The sequence below is a fragment of the Gadus macrocephalus genome, chromosome 11 (assembly GCF_031168955.1).
Source record: "Gadus macrocephalus chromosome 11, ASM3116895v1".
Classification (NCBI taxonomy): Eukaryota; Metazoa; Chordata; class Actinopteri; order Gadiformes; family Gadidae; genus Gadus; species Gadus macrocephalus.
The window spans coordinates 25,627,221-25,649,483 of NC_082392.1; the positions used below are offsets into that span (position 1 = coordinate 25,627,221).

The 22,263-nt window shown below is 43.1% G+C and overlaps 1 long non-coding RNA gene across 1 annotated transcript; it reads left to right on the top strand.

The window, feature by feature from the left end:
• The first annotated feature begins 1,409 nt into the window (after nt 1-1,409).
• LOC132468324 (uncharacterized) lies at nt 1,410-3,141 on the top strand. The gene is made up of 4 exons (XR_009528208.1): nt 1,410-1,689; nt 2,422-2,462; nt 2,778-2,912; nt 3,051-3,141. It is a non-coding gene; the product is annotated as an uncharacterized LOC132468324 (long non-coding RNA).
• Nucleotides 3,142-22,263: the final 19,122 nt, after the last annotated feature.

Here is a 22,263-nt window from a genome sequence, read left to right on the forward strand (position 1 = left end):
ATAAACGGTGTTTTATCACCTGTAGTGACATAATGGGGTATTGGTCACCTAGCACCTTGCTCTTTTTCTCTTGTTAAAGGGTAGCTAGACTTGGCAGGCGGCTAGGCTCTGGATCATCTAACTTCATAATGTTGTGGGCCTCTTGTCACTCGCCATACATGTGGCAGTTTTTCCCCCTTACACAGCAACAGTGAACAGGCTTTGTTTTAGTTTTATTCGTTGATTAGTTTGCAAATGTAATGTGAAATTCTAGAAAGGAAAATACAGACTGGGATGCAAAGATCCTATAGTACAGTAGAGCTTCTCATACCTTTTCTATGCTTCTTTAATTTGATATATTGCCATTTAAAAGATTAACAGGTTTACCAGAAACATTGCAATAAACTGAACACAATTGTTAAGCAGTTTATCCATGAATGTAACAGTTATAAACTTTGTCACTTCGACTTAATAAAAACTATATACATAATTATTGTGTGGACATCCTTTGAATAATGTCAGTAAAGATAAATAATACATTGAGTATACTATGATAATACTTGATAAGAGGAATCTTCATTAGAATCCATATTTCTGGGGGAACTTCATAACAAGCGAGGCACACCTACAATTGGGGGGAGGTTTGACTTCATTCCGTCACTTGTTAAACAATAAAAGCAGGAATATTCATGCGTCGAGCACAAACGATCAGAAGAAGTTTTATATATTTGTTTCACCTTTGGGGCGCCAGCTTCGGAAGTTGGTATTTTCAAAGGTGGTATGAGCACAAATGTTCATTTGTCGTGCACAAACGATGCACAAACGAATGAGACCAATTTGAACCAATTCTGACATTATTGGGGTGCTGAGTGAAAAAAATGAAACCTTAATAACTTAAAAATTAAAAGAGCACAAATGTTTATTTGTCGTGCACAAACGTGCACAAACGATGCACAAATGATTGAGACACATTTGAACCGATTCAGACAATATTGGGGTGCTGAGTGACGTCATATGTTTACAAAATGTAATGTTTGATATCTCAAAAACGGTATGAGCACAAATTTTCATTTGTCGTGCACAAACGTGCACAAACGAAGCACAAACGATCTGAAATAGTTGTACATGTTTTTTTTACACATGGGGTGCCAACTTCACGCAGGTCACCAACCCTACTTAAGTTTACATGGATTCCCGACTGAATTGAGTCTAAGGAAGAAGTGGATTCAAGCGGTTCGCCGGGATGAAGGGCCAAACTTTAAAATAAAACGTAGCACGTTTGTTAGTAGGAATCTTCATTAGAATCCATATTTCTGGGGGAACTTCATAACAAGCGAGGCACACCTACAATTGGGGGGAGGTTTGACTTCATTCCGTCACTTGTTAAACAATAAAAGCAGGAATATTCATGCGTCGAGCACAAACGGCACTTTAGTGAATCAGACTACAAACGCTACAGCTAGCAACCAACCGGGGTCACACCAAGCGACTGAAAATCGGGTCTGTACCCTCCCGTTTCCAGTGGAACAACTGGGGACTGCCAAGAAGGGGGTCTGTTTATAAAAGAGCATCAACTCGCTTAGGCCATGACGTTCACCCAGCCCTTCCTCTGGAGCAACCGCTGCCCTGTGAATAAGAGCCGATGGAGGAGATCTCAGCTTCGGTGGTGATGACAGAACATGATTTCGGTTCTGCTCCTAAACCAGGTTTGTCAGTGTTTGTTAGTGTTCTGAAATATTGGCCTACTATTACCCCATACTGTTCTTAAACCACCTACCTGACAGGATGTGCTACCTATGGTTTAATCACAGAATGGGCTCTTAGTAGGTTATACCGAGGAGGTAGGTCAACTTTTCAGAACTCGGGCACAAAATGTTTAGTCTTATTAATGTCCCAGCATTTGACCAAACCACATTGTGAAAAGCTTCATCACAAGTACAAATGTTGCATTTTATATCTTACTTAATTAATTGTAAAGGTGAATATTGAGCTATAAAAAGCAAAATTTAAAAGCAATATTGAGCTACAAAAAGCAATTTCTTTAGAGGTCCAAACTGCTTCCAATATGCAAGTCACAGCCAAAATCTGGGTTAGATGTTTTAATTTTTTTTCCTCATCTCATACAGGTGCACTGGATGCTGCTGCTGTACACATACAGCAATTGGAAGAAACAGTCAAGGAGCTGATGAGAGCGGTCACAGCTGAAAGTGGTTCAAGTGCCTTTTCACAGATTTTGTATCTCAGACGAGGACATCCTTTTTTACACCAGATTCACGTCAAGAGATGATTTTTGTGACTTCTGGGAGGTTATTCAATCATCTGCCTCCATGTTGGTTTATTGGTCGAAAGCTCAGAAAAATAAACAAACATTTGAACCCATTTCTCCCAGTCCAACGTGTAGACTGCAACTGGTTGAGTTTTTTCTCTTCTGCTGCCGGGTAGCTGCAGGCCTGCAAGAGAAGGTGCTGGCTGACATGTTTCAGGTCAGTGTGTCCACTGTCTCCCATGTTGTTATACCGTGGGCCAACTACCGTTACCTGCTCCTTGGCTCCCTCCCCTGCTCCTTGGCTCCCACCCCATCTGGATGAGTAAACAGCAAGTCAAGAACACCATGCCAAGCTAATTTGTGCAGTACAGTCCAGATGTTCGGGTAATCATCGACTGCAACGAGGAGTCGATGATTACCCGAACATCATCTTACAAGAACACAACAACCTTTAAGGCCTTGATTGGGATTCCCCCTTGTAGTGCTGTGACTTTTGTGTCAAGTCTCTTCACCGGCTCCATCTCCGACCCAGAGCTGACTGAACGAAGTGGACTGCTGGATTTACTGGAGCCAGGAGATGGCTGCATGGCAGACAAGGGTTTCACCATCGAGAAGCCACTAGCTGATCGTGGGGCAACGCTGATTATACCACCCTTCAAGATGACAGGTAGGCATGAAAGGTATGAACATTTCAAATTAAAACTTTGACCCAAATGTGACCATTAAGATATGTAGACAAAGTTTAAGATGGACTGAAGCACTCACAATAATATTACTAATTAATTGATCTCTAACCACTGCGCAGTTCACTGAAGAGGATGCTCTGAAAACACAAGCAATCGCTCGACTTCGAATCCTTGTAGAAAGAGCAATAGGCAGAGTCAAGGAATACCGCACTGTCCTTTCACCTTGTCTGCGACAAGTCAATCAGCTGTGGACCGTCTGCTGTGTGATGACCAACTTCCAGGGACCACTTGATTTAAAAGGCTACATCCCTGTTGAATAGTGTTTCTACTCAAACATGTACCTATAAATATTAAATATAATACATAAATATTAAAACGAGAGGCACTGAACATTTGGAGTGGTCCCTTCATTTTTTCCGGAGCTGTAATTTTGTACACTGAAAACATTGTATATATTGAATGACATGTATGTAATTGAATGAGAAGTCTTTCATCTATAATCAATTTTAAAGTCCAGTCAGTCCATCCTGAAAGTATTCAAAATAATGTTAATATATAATGCAGTAAATGATGTACTCAGAAAAAGGGAATGAATTAAATCCTTTTATTCTTTCAGTTCCTTTATTCATTCAGTTCATTTCACATTCATTTCACTTTCTGCTGAAGATACACATTCATATATGTACCAAAGAAGTACAAGTCTACCTTATTTTTCATCTCTTATCATTTCATCCCTCCAGACCGAGCTGACGCCAAACTGACGTTAGCATAAGCCAACCTACCTAGCGTAAGCTAGCTAGCAGACACTCACATTCGTAGTCGATATATTTCTCGAAAAATAAACAATCCCTTGTCCAGTTTGGAGCGGGCTGTTATGGAGTGTTGTTCGGTAAGTCTGTGAACTTCAGAAAACGTGATTTTGGGTACATTTACCAGGGATGTCGTGAAAGTGAACTGCCGGTCCTCCATCATCAGTTCGCCAGAGTGATGAGTGATTCACCGGATGTCACAGTGCACAATGAACACCGAATGCGGAAGTACTACATATCAGCGTGATAATCCCCCATAGGCTACTTGCACAAGCACTTCCTGATTCGCCGTAATACAGCTCATCAGCTTCCGGTTGCAAGATGTTTACAGGAGCTGCCGACAATAAATATCACAGATGCATCGTTTATGTCGGGAAACAAAAACTCTGACAAGCAAATTGGAGAAGGGGTTTAGGCTGTATGCTTCGACCTACATTCACAGCTACGAAGGTAAGAAAACGACGTCTAACAGATGCTAGCTACTGTCAAAGTCTAATCTGTCAGTTAACTGTCACTGTCGAACGTGTATAGAGTGGCGAAGTCACGCCCCTTCCGGTAGAGCTCATGGGACCTATGAGATCGAAAAATTTGAATGGGTGTCAATAGAGTGGCGAAGTCACGCCCCTTCCGGTAGGGCTCATGGGACCTATGAGATCGAAAAATATGAATGGGTGTCAATGGAGAGAAAATAATTATTTTCTGGTCCCGGTCTTTATATGCCCTGGATTACACATATGTTGTTTGTGGATTTAAAGGATAATTTTTCATGCAAAGAGTTCGACCGTTTATTGTGCAATTGTTCAGATAAAGGCTGTAGAGAAAACACAATGAGAAAGACTACACGGCTCGTATGTGACGTCACGCTCCCTGCGACTGGCGTGGAGACGACCAACAATCTTCCCATCGGCATAACTGAAACTCTGCACGTGCCCCGACTTATAATGGTTTTCACCTCTTTCTATGCTTTTATCCTCCCCTTGGAAAAAGCGGTGAAGTGGGGCAGAGAGATCGCCATCTCTGTGCCGAGTTCCAAGGGCGGGTGTGGTGACGTATATCATATGCGTCGAGAGCAGCGAAGAGCTGTAGTTCACAAAGCGGCCTCACATAAAACCTAAAATTATCAAACTTCTTCACAAACATTTTTAGTTTTCTTTGCATGAAAAATTATCATTTAAATCCACAAACAACATATGTGTAATCCAGGGCATATAAAGACTGGGACCAGAAAATAATAATTTTCTCTCCATTGACACCCATTCATTTTTTTCGATCTCATAGGTCCCATGAGCCCTACCGGAAGGGGCGTGACTTCGCCACTCTATGGAGAGAAAATTATTATTTTCTGGTCCCAGTCTTTATATGCCCTGGATTACACATATGTTGTTTGTGGATTTAAATGATAATTTTTCATGCAAAGAAAACTAAAAATTTTCGTGAAGAAGTTGGATAATTTTAGGTTTTATGTGAGGCCGCTTTGTGAACTACAGCTCTTCGCTGCTCTCGACGCATATGATATACATGGACATCCCCAACTCCAATTACGCCATCTCTCAACATGCCACTACTTGTGTGCTATTAATCATTCACATAGACCTATTAACAGTGGCGAAACTACCGGGGTGGCAAGGGGTGGCTACTGCCACCCCCCAAAAAATGCTTGCCACCCCACTTGCCACCCAGGTTGTTAGAAGTGTCTCCAATATACATTTATTGAATGGTATTATATTTTTTGCTACTGAAGCTGTTGATCTCATTGGTAACTTGTTTAAGTTTAAGAACTAAAATCTTTATGTCCCCCCTCCCCTGTAAAATGGTTGAGTCCATGAATCCTATTTGCTCTCTTCTCACCGTGCGCATCTGCCGCTTCATTCAAATGAAGACAGAAACGGTTTGAAAGCCAAAGAACTGGAGACAAGCCAACTGTACGCTTGCAGTGATGAAAAAAGGTACAGTACAGCTGAAACTTGAATCAAGAAAATGTGATGGGTGGTCATATGTGATAGACAGTTCTGTTGTAATTTCAATCGTTTATTTAATTGCTAGCTTGCAAAAGTCGATAGGACTAGTAGCTAGCTCGCTATACAGCTTGCTTGTGCTAGCTAGCCTTGAAGTTACCACTGTTAGCTTAGCTAACCAACATCTTACTAACGTCTTTAGTACAGTAAGGTGTTTCATTACGTATGTAACCTAACTGTTAAGCTATTCCTAAATCAGATGTTAGATACCACTAACCGTTTTCTCACCAAAAGCCTTTTTCTGGCTGTTGTAAAGGTATTCAGTCATGTAGCCTACAGTAAACTCAGTAACAGTAAAAAGTGTGCATTCTTTGGTCCAACCTATCTTTTGGTAGCTAGTTAGTTTAGCTTTGGTAAACATGATTTTGTATGTAATAACCTAATACATAATACATATGTACATGTGTATGTAATAACCTAATACATTAGAAATTCAATTGGCCATTTAGAAAAGTTATCTTTTCTTTTTAGAGACTTGGACTTGGACTTGGACTTGAAAAAAATAAAATAAAAATGTAAGTGTTAACACACATCTAATGGGCTCCATTACACCATAGCCTATTTAACTCACCATCCAAATGCCAGTAAGCACTAAATCAGTTGTAAATCATACTGATGGCACTGTTCAGATATCAGATCCTCTTTAAAACTAAACCACTAGTAATATTGCAGCAGAGAAGAAGAAGCTGAATAACCGCGAAAACGAATACATTTAATGATGGAGTCTCCGGCTTTCGTATAGAAATGTCAACAATTTATTTGGGATTCAACATAGAAAATGTGACATTCAAAATTAGTTTAAAAAAAACTTGAACAAGGAAATGTAACATTCAACATCAATACAACCTCCGGCTTTCCTCGTGAGTGCCCGGTTTGTTTCCAGAATTGCGAAAAATTATTGGATCATTCTTATAATTGACATTTCTCTGGGCCAATCGGAATCTCAGCACTTGCTTCAGAATCTTTCTTATAATTTACATTTCTCTGGGCCAAACGGAATCTTGAAGCACAGCGGCAATTGAGCTCACCATTGGATGAGACGGTCGCCTGGCTACCACGCATGCGCATCCGCATCCGCATGCGCATGCATGCGGCCAAACAACGCAAGAGAGCTTGCTAAACACTCGTCCAGGGGTGTTCCACGAACTGAGGTTTAACAAACACTGAGTTAACGCTGAACTCTAGGTTGATTTACCCTGTGCCGACCAACCCAGAGTTTTCAGTTCCACAGCAGCGGTTATGCATTAGTTCAATCAACTCGGGGTTGGTTAACACAGGGTTGTGTGCGTCCACGCCAAACCTAAAAAGACGTGATGATGTCTGGATCATGGAAACCCTGATCGAAATGGCGAAACGGGCCGTTTATTTCAATGAAATGAGCTATGACGAGGAGAAGGACATTATCACAAGAAAAGGGAACCCTAAAGCCTCTGCAACCCGGAGAACCAAAGCCTGGCAGCGGATCGCTGACCGCGTAAATGCGTTAGTTACACGTCAAAAGCATGATCCTTAATATTTGAGACATGAATATATAAATATCCCAGTTAAGCATTCTTAAAGATCCTACCACATAACCCCTTTCTTCTAAAAAATATGTACTCCAATGGCTTCCAAGCGGTCAGCGGATCAAGTATAAAAATGAAGTATAAAAAACATACAAACTGGTAAGCTTTTCCCACCATCGTATTGGTATAAATTTAAATAAGCAATTTTTTTAAGCCAATCGTGAAAAGGCCGACAGTCGGCAGACTGGATCTGGCCCTCAAATTGTCTTGACCACGGTGGAGGAGCTGTTAATAAACATAAATTCAGGGCGCTGTCACACTAAATTTGTACCGGCTGCCAAATTTGTACCGGGCGCGTCATCAATACGTAATCCATTCCAAACCTGCCCGGCAACAGATGATCGCGTCGAATGACGTGAAAGTTTCACGAACATTCGCGAACCTTCTATCTAGCGATCCGTTATCTGTATTGTGCTATTTCGTCCTTGACCTGCTTTAAACACTCAGTTTACTTGCTAAAGTTGATTAAACAATGAAATACAATACAAATATAAAGTAAAAACAAGTGTTATCTAGCGATACGTTAACTGTATTATGTTATTTCGTCTTTGGCAACATGGGCGCGAATGTTTTTTGAAACCTGCCCGGCAACGGACGACGCGATCATCTGTTGCAGGCAGGTTTGGAATGGATTACGTATGGATGACGCGCCCGGTACAAATTTGGCAGCAGGTACAAATTTAGTGTGACAGCGCCCTGGCATGGAGGGGGTACCTGGAGGTACCTACCTTCTCAGAGAGTCAGGGGCTGGTTGAATGTAGGTTTTTGTGTTTTCATGTATTTTTGATTTTTTTTGCCTTCGAAGTAACACATGCAAACCATGTGCTTGCCACAGCGCATACTATTCCAAATGTTTCTTTTTTTGGTAACTGGGTAGAAAACCTAAAAGTGACAATTCATCAACTTCACAGATCAAGATGGATTAGTGCGTGTAACGATCAAACATTCTCCAGTGGATGCAAGTCCACTGGAGACTATAGTATAAAAGAGAGACTATAGTAAAAAATAGTCCTCCACTGAAGACTATTTTATACTTTGTGTTGTAAGTGCCTCTCGGCATAGTACTCAGACAATATTGCTCTTTGTATGATAGGAGGCCGATATAAATCTTGGATGGGTCATCTGAAAGGACTGAGATGTGCTCAGCATCTCCAACATTATAGCCTAGATAAAACTACCATTTGCAAAAAAACGGAGGGCTACGCAAATAGTCTGGAGTGAACTGAGGCCAGGTCCTCGATTGTTAGTGTTGGCTATGTAAGGCTATTTAAATATATTAAAGATTTGCGCGAGAATCTATAGGCCTATCTATCCACTCCAGCAAAAAGTCATTTGATATGCCAAGATGTCGAGCCGTGGTCTTATCAATCACTCCCGGTGGATTGCACGTATAATTTGCGCTCGGATATCAGCAGTTCTCTCATCAAAAGGGCATGCCATTGTGAACACATGAAATCTGCGGTGAACGCGGGTTTAAATTAGGGCCCAACCGATATTGATTTTTGAGTGCAGATGCCGATGCCGATTATTTTCAGAGAAAAATTACGATTACGATTTAATCGGCCGATTAAAAAAAAAAAATAATAATAATAATATATATATATATATATATATAAAACGTCGTTTTTGATACCTTAAATATACTTTAAACACTTTTGACGAATATGTGAATTGAATGCAGAACCTTTGAGCGTTTTAGAATACATTTACAGTCAAAAATGAGTGTAATGTAAAATGTAAAATAAATAACTAACTCCCAATGTGCTGCGCTCGTGAGCAGTGACTAACACGTGCGTGCTGAGCAGTATGGTCTCACCGTTAGAGTCTACAGTATAACAAATTAACATGGCCTGGGACCTAAAGAAAAACAGGCACAACATGCTCAAACAACGCGTCTTGTGTACATTGGTGAGGTGAGCGCGCAGCTGCCTGAGCGAGCGTGCTGTCATGTTGTACGGTAAAATTCAATCTCCTCTTTTTCACTCCAGCTAAAGTTGTTAGTTAGCAAGGCGAGTAGGAGCGCAATCTGCAGGATACTAATCGCAATAACATTTATAAAAAAATAAATAAAAATCGGTTGTAATCTGCGTCTTTTTGGCCGATGCCGATTATTTTCAAAAAGGCTATAATCGGCCGATTAAATCGGCAGGCCGATAAATCGGTCGGGCCCTAGTTTAAATACCCAAAACCGGGTTATGTTTCAAACTTAACCTGCGCAAAACCTGCTCCGACCAGGTTTGATTCAGAGCATATGTTTCTATAGCAACTAACATACCGTGATCCTTTTGGAACGGAAACCTAGGGTTACAGCAAACCCTGGGTTAACTTACCCGGTTATGTGATAAAACTGGCTTTGTGGAACACCCCACAGGCTAAGAGACAATACTTTGATTAAGTATGCTGAGTTTTGTTAAGTCACGCTCAGACTATTGTCATTTGCATATTACAATAAAAAAAAATCCCCCCGTGACACTGTCACCTTTTTTCCTCTGAGGAGTTTGCAGGTCTGTATATAGGGAATAGGGAACGAGTGTATAGGGAACGATTTCGAACACAGCTCCTATTGACAAACGTTCACTCACTTGGAGGCGGGTGACTGTAGAAGTTTTAAAATAATTGGATCTGCCCAGTGCCACTCAGGATCACTCTGGATCTGCCATAACCAATCGCATAGCGTTTGGTCGTGACGTATATCATGCGACGGGACCGGCCGGAAACCACGTTGCGCGCACACGCAGACTACACAAACAAAACAAGGGCCGTTTCTCAATTCCTAGCACGCGTACTACGGACTCGATGACTTGCAAGTACGGACTTGGCAAGTCCGTACTTCAAGCACAGACTTGCGAGCACGCTAGTACCTACCTGCAATTGGAACAGCAACGGACTCGATGACGTCACCACCTCTGCTTGTCCGTTAACTGTGCTACGGCCTCATTTAGGCATATACTACTGAACAATATAAACAAATGATATAAAACAAAATCCCAGCCTCTTTCATTTTCAAATAGTATGTAAATATTCTGAATGAATAAAAATTGAAAAGATATGCGTGTCCTGTCATGTGTATGAGCTATACACGCACGACTTTATATATTTATATATTATTATTATTATTATATAAATATATATATAAGTTAAGAGTAACTTAAGCTACAGTTCTGCGTCTTCTCCATATTGTCCGCCATCGTACTGCTGCGAGTGCGAAATGCATCCTGGGATTTATAGGGGTTGCAAGCATAGACATCTTATAGATAGACGGAGCATTGGCTGCTGGGACGCGAGAAATACGGCCGCCATCTTGGAGTGGTCAACCGGGAGCAGCAACAGCAGCAGAAACAGGATGCCGGGCTGTTGTTCAGCGTATTCCTGCTCAAATCGGCGGACAATCCATAATAGGAATCGGGGGATTACTTTTCACAAGCAAGATTTAACATTACCGTACTATTGGTATAATTAGTATCGAATAATAATACACGCCAAACCATGTGGCCTTTATCATAGCTACACGTATGACAAAAAAAACGCATGAAAATCAGTGGTATTCAGTGAGGTATGATTAATTAAATGCGCTGACAGTTCATTGCTCCAGCCAAACGGATTACACTGAGTGGAGCGGATGACCACTCCAAGATGGCGGCCCCGTGTCTCGTCAGCGCCAGTAGGCGGTAGCATTCGATGCTCCGTCTATCTATAAGATGTCTATGGTTGCAAGTACACACGAGCCACCTGCGATGCATGCTCGGTGAAACGGCGAGATCGAGCACGCATCAAGAACACTTCCGGGTTTTACGACAGTACTCGCTTGATGCGTGCTTCGAATTGGAACAGTGCTCGGGCAACGACTGATGACGTTTCACGAGTCCACGAGCACGCACAAGTACGCGAATTGAGAAACGGCCGAAGTACGCATTAAGCGAGTACTGTCGTAAAACCCGGAAGTGTTCTTGATGCGTGCTCGATCTCGCCGTTTCACCGAGCATGCATCGGAGGTGCAGGCCGTTTCTCAATTCCTAGCACGCGTACTACGGACTCGATGACTTGCAAGCACGTACTTCTCCCATAAAGACTCGATCACTGATAAGTATGAACAGGATTTATTTAAATAACGACATGGGAATATTTTGCATGGTAAATCTTTGGCATGAGCCCCGTCACTGATCCAGGGTGACGTGCGGACTCGGCGTATCCTGCCAGGACTAGCAGGGGCGGAGCCTTCCCCTGGACAAGTAGACTCAGGCCGACCTGGTGGTGGTGGGGTGGATGGAGGTGCGTCGAACGAAGACCTGAGCAGCAAAGACATATGTTAGACTACTCTTTATAGAGCAGGTGTAGGCAGGTGATTGGTAGCTGGTGATTGGTGGCCAGCCGCGCGTGATTTGAGTCCTCCTGGTAGAACTACCAGCAAGCTTAACATTTCTCCCATAAAGACTCGATCACTGATAAGTATGAACAGGATTTATTTAAATAACGACATGGGAATATTTTGCATGGTAAATCTTTGGCATGAGCCCCGTCACTGATCCAGGGTGACGTGTGGACTCGGCGTATCCTGCCAGGACTAGCAGGGGCGGAGCCTTCCCCAAAAGAGAGGACGTAGGCCTACGCCGGAAATAGGTGATAACTCGGCATGTCCTGCCGGGACTGGCAGGGGCGGAGCCGACCCCAAAAATAGAATAGCGAAAGGGGGTAATGAGACCATACATACCTGCGTAGAAGAAGTGGACAAGGATCTATACTGCTTCTGGAAGATAAAAGGCATACCCAATATACGACATATTAAGAGTCAATCATACATACCGTAAAACGATAAGCTTAAAACCGTCAGCGAGATCGATGAATCACGTAAAAGCAGTTGACATGAAATACCTCAACGAGATCAATTAAAATTTAGAGCACTCTGCAGCTGTTACGCAGCGAGCCACGAGTGCTTTCGTGCTGTACCAACTGCCGTGGTCGATTCACTCTCCGGGGTCGCTGCGTGACCTGAGTGCTTTCGCGTTGAACCACCGACGTGGTCAACGAACTCACGAGTGCCCTTGATGTGCCACCGACGTGGTCACGCACTCACCGGTGTTGTTGCAGCAAGTATTGTGAACTTCCATGTTGAACACCGACGTGGTCAACGAAATCACGAGTGCCCTTGATGTGCCACCGACGTGGTCACGCACTCACCGGTGTTGCTGCAGCAAATATTGTGTACTTCCGTGTTGAACACCGACGTGTTCAATGAACTCCGAGTGCCCTGCACTTGAGTGTTTGATATTATGCCACCGACGTGGTAATTAAATTTGCATGTGCCCGAGTTGTGCCCACCGACGTGGTCAACGCACTACCAGGGTTGCTGCAGCGAACGTGGAGTTCTGTGTTGTACCGCACCAACGTGCGCAACGAACTCACGAGTGCTTGAGTTGTTCCCACAGACGTGGGCAACGCACTCACCGGGGTTGCTGCAACGAACTAGAGTTCTGAGTTGTACCGCACCGACGTGCGCAACAAACTCACGAGTGCTTGAGTTGTTCCCACCGACGTGAGCAACGCACTCACCGGGGTTACTGCAGTCAAACCATGAGTATTAGATAACGTGCCACCGACGTGGTCATACTCACGAGTGCCCGAGTTGTTACCACCGACGTGGTCAACGCACTCACCGGGGTTGCCGCTGCAACCTTGAGTTTTATTTTCCTATGTACGCCACTGACGTGACAGCGAACTCAAGAGTGTTTTCTAGATGATCCACCGACGGTAGTGGTCACACTCGCCGGGGTTGCTGCAGGTTAACCTGAGTTATGAAACTGAATTTTGCTTCATGAATTTAGTACCTGATAACCACCACCGCCGGTAGTTGCAAATAGTGTTGCTTTTGGCAACGAAAATTATGACTAAGAGTCGTCATCAACAAACCTTTATCGCGTGAGAAAAACGAGACTGGACGCAACGTGGATGCTGGGCATGTGACAATAGCAGTGATTAAATGCATAGTTATAGTTGGCGAATAAACCAAGACTAAAGTGTTTTACGAAAATAAGACTGCTAAAATGTCTCTTCATTTTCGTTGACCTAAACTAGGCGATAAAGACTTATAACGTTATTTTGTTCGACTGGAACTTCAACTGTTCCAGACATAACATCAATTTTCAACCATTTACCTTATTTAACAAAACTACGCACTTGTAACTTCGATAATATCTAAATGGAATTACGATAACACTGGAAAGAGTATGAATGTAACTAAAACTAATAAAAACTAAAATGACAGCTTGACACAAGACTAGACCAACACTAGAAAGGAAACAGGCCACCAAAAACAGCTATGGTTGCAAACGTGTAAAACCTGTCTTAACCGACGTTAGAGAGCATCGTGTGCGCTTGAAGAAAGAACCTTGAATTCGACCGGATGTAGGACGTCGAGTTCTGTGTTGTACCGCACAGACGTGTGCAACGAACTCACGACTAGTGCCCGAGTTGTGCCCCAGTTGTGCGTTGACGTGGTCAACGCACTCACCGGGGTTACTGCAGTCAACCATGAGTAATAGATAACGTGCCGCCGACGTGGTCATAGTCACGAGTGCCCGAGTTGTTACCGCTGCGCTTTGGTCAACGCACTCACCGGGGTCGCCGCAGCGAACCTTGAGTTTTATTTTTTCCATGATATGCCACCAACGTGACACCAAACTCAAAGAGTGTTTTCTAGATGATCCACCGACGTGGTCGAACTTGCCGGGGTTGCTGCAGGTTAACCTTGAGTTATATAGCCGAATTTTGCTTTATGAGTTTAGTACCTGATAACCACCACCACCAGTAGTTGCAAATAGTGTTGCTTTTGACACCGAAAATTATGACTAAATGTCGTCAGACAAACCTTTATCGCGTGAGGAAAACAATGCTGGTCATATGACAATAACTATAATTAAATGCGTAGTGCAATGTTGTTGGCGAATACAAACGAGACTGAAAGTGTTTTACAAAATAAGACTGCTAAAATGTCTTCATTTCCGTTGACCTAAACTAGGCGATAAACTGTAATAACGTTTTGTCCAAACGGAACTTCAACTGTTTAAGACATAACAACATCATTTTCGACCGTTTACCTTATTTAACAAATCTACGCACTTGTATCTTTGATAATACCTAAACGGAATTTCAATATGTTGCATATTCTTGAAGAAAGTTGTCCAATCCCGGGATGATTTTAACTGACTTCATTTATTATAAAGTCGGCATATTTCGGTATGGTAACTGAAGCTTAACGGAGGGAATTGTATCTAACACGTGTGAGAGGAAAATACCGTGATCTACTTCGAGCCCCCGGGCTTAGGCCCGGGGTGGCTCTCTGCCGTCTACCTATTGATCTCTGGCCTCTCGAGTTCGAAACCACCCGCTAGAGAGGACGTCAAGTGGGCGTGGCCTAGTGGGCGTGGCCGGGGGGGCGTAAAGGCTTCGGCTCCTTCTGTGGTGGAGCAGCCTTCAATAAGGTCTTGCTCCCCTTGTGGCTATGTGAGGGAAATGCAGCTCCTTAAAATACTTATCACATATCACTAGAAAGAGTATGAACGTGTCTAAACTAATAAAAACAAAAGTGACACCTTGACACAAAGACTAAAACTAGAATGGAAACAGGCCGCCAAAAACAGCTGTAGTAGCAAACGTGATAAACCTGCCTTAACCGACGTTAGAGCATCGTGTGCGCTTGAAGGAAGAACCATGAATTCGACCGGATGTAGGATTCGTAAGCTGTGGAAGACCGCCTTCCCAGCCGTTTGATAGACACAACCGGCAACCCTTGTTCAGCGGCTGTGGTTGCCGCTCCAATCCGGCAGGAGTGGCCAATGTAGGGGGGAGATGGTGGGCCGCACCCTTCTACCACCGTCGCGAGATTGACTCTGAACCACCCTTTAGTCATTGGCAGGCCGCAAATAAACAGGTGATTCGGGGACGTGCGTTGCCGAAGCTTGAGATAAAGGAACATGGAAGCGTAAGGACAGAGAGTTGTTGATTCTTGAAATGATAATAGTAACAGCTGCTCCTAGGCTATCGCTTTTAGATGAAAAAATGCCTTGCAGAGAAGGTGACATCAGCGAAAGTCAGGCCCCGTGTAGGGGAAAAAGTCTGAGTAGGAGACGTGTACGCATAAACCCAACGCAAAAACCCGAGAACGCATAAACCCGTAAAACGCATGAAGCCGTAGAACACATGAAGCCGTAGAACACATGAAGCCGTAGAACACATGAAGCCGTAGAACACATGAAGCCGTAGAACGCTGTGAGAAACACTGACTCGAGTACTATGTTAAAATAAGGATGAAAACTCCCAGAGAGAGCACACTAATCTATTCAAAATATCGAGTGAGTTGGAGTGGCCAACACACATAAATAATTGTAATACACCAAAATTGTTAACTGACATACATGGCTAAACAAGCAAATGAAAAATTAAATACCCCGTGTAGGGGAAAAGTCTGAGTAGGAGACGTGGACGCATGCACCCGAGAACGCATGAACCCGTAGAACTGTGAGAAAACACCGTCTTGAGTAATATGTTAAAATAAGGATGAAATCTCCCAGCTCTGAGAGAGCACACTAATCTTTTTGAAATATCGAGCGAGTTGGAGTGGCCTACACGCGTAAATAATTGTAATAGGCCTACACCAACATTGTTAACTGTCATACGTATACTAAACGAGCAAATGAAAAATTAAATACCAACGCGACTGAAGCTATTAACAATAAGACTAAAAATAATCATATAAAATGATACCATAATGTACCTGTTCTTTGTCTTTGGATCTTTTGAATAAATTGAACGATATGTGATTCGCATTGCGAGCAGAGGAACGTGAGAGTTAGTGAGCAGCAGCTGAACCAATCTAAAAGGCCCTTCGTCAATAAAAACCTTTTAGTAATAATCAGTTACCACAGTGCCTAAAACCCATCAACTTCATTCATGTTAAAGTGAAGGGAAAAACCTCAGACACAAGGAGTTAACCAAACAGTGCACGGTATAAAGATAATTATGAACCTTTGATTGCGAACGTAGAGTTCTGTGTTGTACCACACCGACGTGTGCAACGAACTCAACGAATTCAACCGAATGTAAAATCTGTATGCTGTGGAAGACCACCTTCCCAGCCGTTTTGACGCTGCTTTGTTATCGCAAAACATGGTTAGACGTTAACGCCGCCATGCTTTGCCCCACAGAACGCTAGCTGCTGCGATAGGGTAAAGCTCGAACAGCGCAGAGGACTCTGACCCGAGGGCGAACGTACCAGCTTCGACTGGCCATCCCTCAGCAAACCATTGCCCTTGGAAGAAACCCCCTAACCCAACCGAGGGAGCCGCATCCTGAAGCTGGACTGGTAGAGCTGTGAGAGAAAATACGCTGCGGGGGCTAACGCGGGGACTGCAGTAGCCATGGTAGCAGGGCACGTGCCGGGTGCGTAGCCTGTGAAGGCGGAGGAAGCCGAGCCTGATGGTTGCTGGAAGTAGAAAGGCGCCGTGGCGACCGACGACAGCGGGTTGGGGGCCTGGACCCGTCCGGGAGTTCCGCATGGCGTTTCGACGGCGTCCATCCTGGCGCCAATGCTTTGCACCAACTCGGCGAGGGTTTGTAGAACCAGGCGGATGTCCGTGTTGGGAACTTGTTGGTGGTGGTGTTGTTGAGGATACCGGGGACCGAAAATAACGGCTTTCTGCGCTCGCTTGCCGGGACCAGAAGTAGTAGGCCGACCAGCACGAATCCGAAGTTATGACCTCTTGGTGTGTATTAACCGACGTAGCAACTAAGCGACGAGATATGCGAGATAATCAGAAGCACAGTAAAGCAGCAGCATGCGTCGAACGAAGACCTGAGCAACAAAGACATATGTTAGACTACTCTTTATAGAGCAGGTGTAGGCAGGTGATTGGTAGCTGGTGATTGGTGGCCAGCCGCGCGTGATTTGAGTCCTCCTGGTAGAACTACCAGCAAGCTTAACATTTGGCAAGTCCGTACTTCAAGCACAGACTTGCGAGCACGCGAGTACGTACCTGCAATTGGAACAGCAGCGGACTCGATGACGTCACCACCTCTGCTCGTCCGTTAACTGGGCCTCATTTAGGCATATACTACTGAACAATATAAACAAATGATATAAAACAAAATCCCAGCCTCTTTCATTGTCAAATAGTATGTAAATATTCTGAATGAATAAAAATTGAAAAGATATGCGTGTCCTGTCATGTGTATGAGCTATACACACACAACTTTATATATATATATTTATATATTATCTTATATTATTATTATTATTATTATTATATTATATAAATATATATATAAGTCAAGAGTAACTTAAGCTACAGTTGTGCGTCTTCTCCATATTGTCCGCCATCGTACTGCTGCGAGTGCGAAATGTATCCTGGGATTTATAGCGATTGCAAGCACACACGAGCCACCTCCGATGCATGCTCGGTGAAACCATGGACATATTAAAGGATGGACCACAGACCGAAAATGGCCGCCCATTCATTCCTATGGAAACTGCTCAGTGGCGCAGGGCATCATACAGGAGCGATTTGCTTCCGCGTTATGTGGCCAAGACACGTGACCTAGTCCGTGACGTACCGGATGCAGAAATATAGAACTGATACCGTAATGCACCGCTTCTTTGTCTTTGGATCTTTTGAATAAATGGATCAATACATGATGAATCACAATGATCGCAAGCAGAGGACCGTGAGAGTTATTGAGCAGCAGATGAACCAGTCCAAAAAACGGAGCACTGAACTAGGCCCTCTCGGATGCCATTTGCTTCACTACGACTCCTTTCAGCTGCACACCCCTCTTCCCCAGCGAGATAACGGCTAATAAAACGCTTGAGGTGGCGTTAAGGAAAGAAAAAACGTACATTTTTTTAGGACATGGCATGAAGGTAATTATGAGCCTTTGATTGATATCCAGAAATTTTTTGCGGAGACACAATCCTGTTCCCCACTTGTATTGGAGTGGACGGCGATATCTACTTCTGGGCCACATGAAATGACGGACCCCCGTCCACAGCCAGCTTAAACAGCTGCAATACCAGGCTTGGCCTCTGAGCACTGGTGGATTGCGGAAGTATGCGCCTATCCTGGGGGCCTGGGTGAAACGGCGAGATCGAGCACGCATCAAGAACACTTCCGGGTTTTACGACAGTACCAGAGAATGTCTAATATGAGGAGAACTGGCACTCGCGGGTTAGTTCCGGTTTTCTGGACTGGTTGCTGTAATAATCTTTAACCACGCGGGGCGCTCGTAGGCGAGTCCAGAATGAATGGGAGCCAACGGGGTTTTATCCTCAGAATCCACTTTTCTCACAATGTAATTTTTTGTCAAGTAATTTGAAAGTTGCTATCAAAGGGTGGGGCTAAGATAATAAACTAAGCTGAATATTGCATTTTTTAAGGTCACGTATCTGTTCTAAAAAGGCGTTAAAAACATGCGATGACGTCACACACTGTAATACTGTCAGAGGTACTGCTTTACGGCAGTTTCTAAAGCACTTCCCTTTTCCTGCAACGATAACACCAGCTGTTGGAGGTAAGGCTTTTTTTTGCTTAATACCCTAGTTAGAGTTTTAGTGAGCTAATGTAAAAAAAAGAAATGCGCGAATGTTTTACATATGTATGTTACTTACAGAGAGTGTTTTTTTCTAATCCTCACTAGGTGCCGATGATTAAGCTTTTTTTTTAGTAACGATTATGAGCCATTTCTTTCTCCTAAAATAGAAACCTGGATTAGAATCATAATTTTAAGACTGCATCAATTTAGTTTACATCAGTAAACAATCTGCTAGAGAGAAGTGTTCTGTTGTCCTCCTCATGCCTCTTCCTTTCTTGATCTCTACAGTCGGACCTTGATGCTGTGACAACGGACAAGTCTTCTTCCTCTGTCCTTTTCCCCTGCCTCTGTTCAGTATGTTCAGTGTTGTTAAATCATTTCTCTTTTTTTATTAGTTACTGTTCTTATTGTGTTCTTGTTAGTGTGATGTTTGAATAAACTTGCCTGTTGCAATGTTTGTATAATTACTGTTATACAACTGTTACTGTTTCAATGTGACCCAGACCATATTTCTCATTTAACAAACATGTGTAGCTTATAATGTGTTGCATGGCAGAGCAATTATATTCAATGGCTTAAAACAAACCCATCTGTAAAGATCAGTGAATGCATAGAAATCAATGACAAGTGGTGTAGATGGTTTTCCCTCTGTGCAAGGTCATTAGCCCAAGTCCTACAAATAAATAACGACTGTAATAGCAGATGTTGAAGTTGTTAAATCGTTAACTAACCATTTGTATGGAACAATCGGTTAAGGTGAGTTAAGTGCTTGAGTCTCGACACTTTAGAGAATGTCTAGCGCGCAACTTGAATAAGCCATGTGCGATATTACCCGGGCTCCAGCGCAACTTTCCTTACCAGGTGAAGCCTCAGGTAGCCTAGCACCATTCATACAGGAGCAAGCAAGAACGTTACCTTTTTCTGTCCTTGGGAAACGAAAAGACGGACAATCCGTTTCCACTGTAAGTGCAGTTTATCATTGCACATTTACGAGGCATTTCTTTTTTAAACCATCTTTATTTTCGAAAAATAGACAATGACAGATTAAATGATATTGAGCGGGATATTGACTGTATTATTTAAGGTGGTCATACCGTACCTACCATGTATATAACACAATGAACATTGAATACAAGAAATGGAAGAAATTCCATTTATGCCCATGTACTTTCACCATACATACTATCTAAAAAATAAAAGGGCCTGCAGGAAAATATAAATACAGTACGCAAAAATTGAATTAACACGTTTCTGATTGCTCTTCAGCTTCAGATGCCGTCAAGAGGGGTCTCTGGTCGTAATCAGTCGCAAGTCCGTCCCTGACCAATCAGCATTCATTAGCAGAATGCTAGCGTGTATGGCCAACAACGGCCCAAACTGTAAGAAATCGAAAGGACATAAGTACTCACTCATTTGACTTTTGAACCATAATCTATATTGAACTTGCGGAATCTACAATAAAATTTGCGATATTTCAACGACAAGCAGGTGAAAGAGGCATAATTAGCCGTTTAGCCCCATAGACTCCCATTCAATCTGGACTCGCCCGCGATCACCCCCAGTGGATGTCTCATGGAACTACAACCAAAATCGGTACAATGGGGCGTATAGGGAGTGCCCAGGCTCTTAGGCCGTTTCTCAATTCGCGTACTTGTGCGTGCTCGTGTGCTCGTGGACTCGTGAAACGTCATCAGTCGTTCCCAGAGCACTGTTCCAATTCGAAGCACGCATCAAGCGAGTACTGTCGTAAAATCCGGAAGTGTTCTTGATGCGTGCTCGATCTCGCCGTTTCACCGAGCATGCATCGGAGGTGGCTCGTGTGTACTTGCAACCCCTATAAATCCCAGGATGCATTTCGCACTCGCAGCAGTACGATGGCGGACAATATGGAGAAGACGCACAACTGTAGCTTAAGTTACTCTTAACTTAAATATATATTTATATAATATATAATATAATAATATAAGATAATATATAAATAGATATATATAAAGTTGTGCGTGTACAGCTCATACACATGACAGGACACGCATATCTTTTACATTTTTATTCATTCAGAATATTTACATACTATTTGAAAATGAAAGAGGCTGGGATTTTGTTTTATATAATTTGTTTATATTGTTCAGTAGTAGTATGCCTAAATGAGGCCGTAGCACAGTTAACGGACGAGCAGAGGTGGTGACGTCATCGAGTCCGCTGCTGTTCCAATTGCAGGTACGTACTCGCGTGCTCGCAAGTCTGTGCTTGAAGTACGGACTTGCCAAGTACGTGCTTGCAAGTCATCGAGTCCGTACGCGTGCTAGGAATTGAGAAACGGCTTTAGTACTCGCTTGATGCGTGCTTCGAATTGGAACAGTGCTCGGGCAACGACTGATGACGTTTCACGAGTCCACGAGCACACGAGCACGCACAAGTACGCAAATTGAGAAACGGCTGCATGCTCGAGTGTGTACTTGCAACCGCTATAAATCCCAGGATGCATTTCGCACTCGCAGCAGTACAATGGCGGACAACATGGAGAAGACGCACAACTGTAAGCTATTATCTATAAGCTATTAATTGTAAGCTATTATATTATTATATTGTTTCACAAATATAATAATATATAATTTAATAATAATAATAATAATAATATAAGATAATCTATAAACATATATATATAAAGTCGTGTGTGTATAGCTTGTACACATGACAGGACACGCATATCTTTTCAATTTTTATTCATTCAGAATATTTACATACTATTTGAAAATGAAAGAGGCTGGGATTTTGTTTTATATCATTTGTTTATATTGTTCCGTAGTATATACCTAAATGAGGCCGTAGCACAGTTAACGGAAGAAACGGCCCATGATCCTGCAGAAGTACACAGAGGGTTTAAGTGTTCTGGGCCCCGTTTCCCGATATCGATGGATCTTCGTTCGTAAGATCATTCTCTCGATGGATCTTTCGAACCATCGATAATTTCTTTGGAGCGTTTCCCGAAACTCCTCTTAACGTGAACGCGCATTCGCTGCACTCACGACGATCGTAGGATTGTACCAGTCTACTGACATGGTGCTGAAACGGGCTATGACGCAGGGGGAGACGCAGGAATGTCGGAGGAAAATGGGGTTAAAAAGGGTTGAAATATCTCCCATCAAGGCCAACCGCAGAGTAGCCTACGAAAAGAATAGATTGCAATAATATGAATGCTAAAGATATTAAATCACAATTGATTAAGCCTAGGCCGACATATATATCAGTCCTAATCCTGAGCGCACGATCGGAAGGTGGAAGTTGCGCTTTAGATGCCTTCACAAGTCCAGCGGAAGGCTCCAGTTTTCGCCGGCCAAGTCATGCGCTGTGATATGTGTGACAGCT